Source organism: Egretta garzetta, unplaced genomic scaffold, assembly GCF_000687185.1.
Source record: "Egretta garzetta isolate BGI_Z169 unplaced genomic scaffold, ASM68718v1 scaffold148, whole genome shotgun sequence".
In the NCBI taxonomy this organism is placed as follows: Eukaryota; Metazoa; Chordata; class Aves; order Pelecaniformes; family Ardeidae; genus Egretta; species Egretta garzetta.
Window position 1 is genome coordinate 1,933,440 of NW_009260669.1, and position 1,709 is coordinate 1,935,148.

Below are 1,709 nucleotides of genomic sequence, written 5' to 3' on the forward strand. Positions count from 1 at the left end.
TGAAGTCTACTGGAAGTTACAAAACTTGCTGTCTATGTGTATCTAACCTAAATGCCTGATGAGTAAACCTGAGGGCAATGCTGCTGTCGCTGCTGCCATCTGCTGCTTGGTTTAAATTCAACAGCCTTTAAATGTTAGGAAAAAAAAATTCTGATGTGAAGCTTAAACTTCTGAGTTTCACAAATCCTAATAAAAGATGGAAGAATTGCAGCTTACAACTGGTCTTTATTCTAAATAACACATAAAAAAATATTTAACTGGGTTCTTCTAGGTAGTTACCTCACTAATAATAACATTTAAAATATGTGGAAATCAATAGAAGTGTTTGCATAAAGCAATTTTCTATAAAATTTTTATTAATGTTTATTTTTAGTTTATTATTTTAGAAAAGCATTTTTTTTCCTGAGTTTATCACCATAACATGAGGTCATATTGTATTCATCTTCAACTGATGTCTTCTAAATAAAAATGATAGCATGTATTTGTGGGGAGTGTTCCAGATTTATGAAGCCCCTGGGTTTTCTTACGCACTCGTTTATTCCCTATTCCCGTATCTCTAGGCTGTTGCCTAGTCAGCGTTATTCATATTCTTTTGAAGTTTGAATCAAGGTTTTCAAAGACTGGCTGAAATGTATCTGATACTGAAAATGTATCACAGATCCAAGACTATCATTAAAAGGTAATATTAAAATTCAGAACACCAGGGTATCTTGGTAATAATTAATGTATTTTCTACAGATAAAAATAGCTGGTTTAAATTGTTGTTATTATTGCTGTTCTGGTTAGCACAGAATGAAGTCAGCAACTACTGCACAAAACCTGAAGTTTCCATTCTCTCACTCACTTTTATTCTCATCTATAAATATGTGAAAAGTATATTTTTCATAAGTCTATGCTTACAAACTACTGAAGTATTTTTTAAAAGGCCACACTAGGGGAATCTACATCTGGTTCCCTGTAAGGTTAACCACTTAACAGTGTGAATATACATAAATAAAATCGGAATGTCAATACAGGCTTCAGCTTACCTTTTTTCCAAGCACCTTTCTGGGTGATTAATACTTCCTAAAACATCAAATCAGTTGGGGTGGACTAAGGGGGATGGATCTAAAAGCACTGTTTTTCTGAATAAGCAAGATCCTACTTAATTTTTTGTTAAAGCTTAATTAATCTAAAACAAGATTTTTTTTAAGTCAGGGTTAAGTTTTGAATCTAACAAACCAAACTTTGAAGAAGATTAGTTTCAATACCACTCTGGATTTTGAGCAATGTTGTGAATGCCATAGCTTCTGCTATCATTTGAGGTTTAAAATAAGTGCTGTAGCTCACGTGCCTAGTCCTGGTGGCTGGTGAGGAGATGCCTTATGGGCACTACCGCTTTGGGTTAACTCCACCAAGGGACTTCAGCCACTGTTACTGGCCTCTGTCTTTAATCATCAAACTTGGGTACCTAGAGAAGAGGGTCTGTGCATTACACGTAAGAGCTGGACTCTACAAAGGGTGATTGAGAACAATGTATTTAAACTCATGGTCCTGTTAGACCTTTTGCTTTAAAGACTAATGCCGTGGTTTAACCCGGCTGGCAACTAAGCACCATGCAGCCACTCGCTCACTCCCCCCCTCCCTCAGTGGGATGGGGGAATCGGAGAAAAGAAAAAAAAAGTAAGACCCGTGGGCTGAGATAGAGACAGTTTAATAAGAGAGAAGAA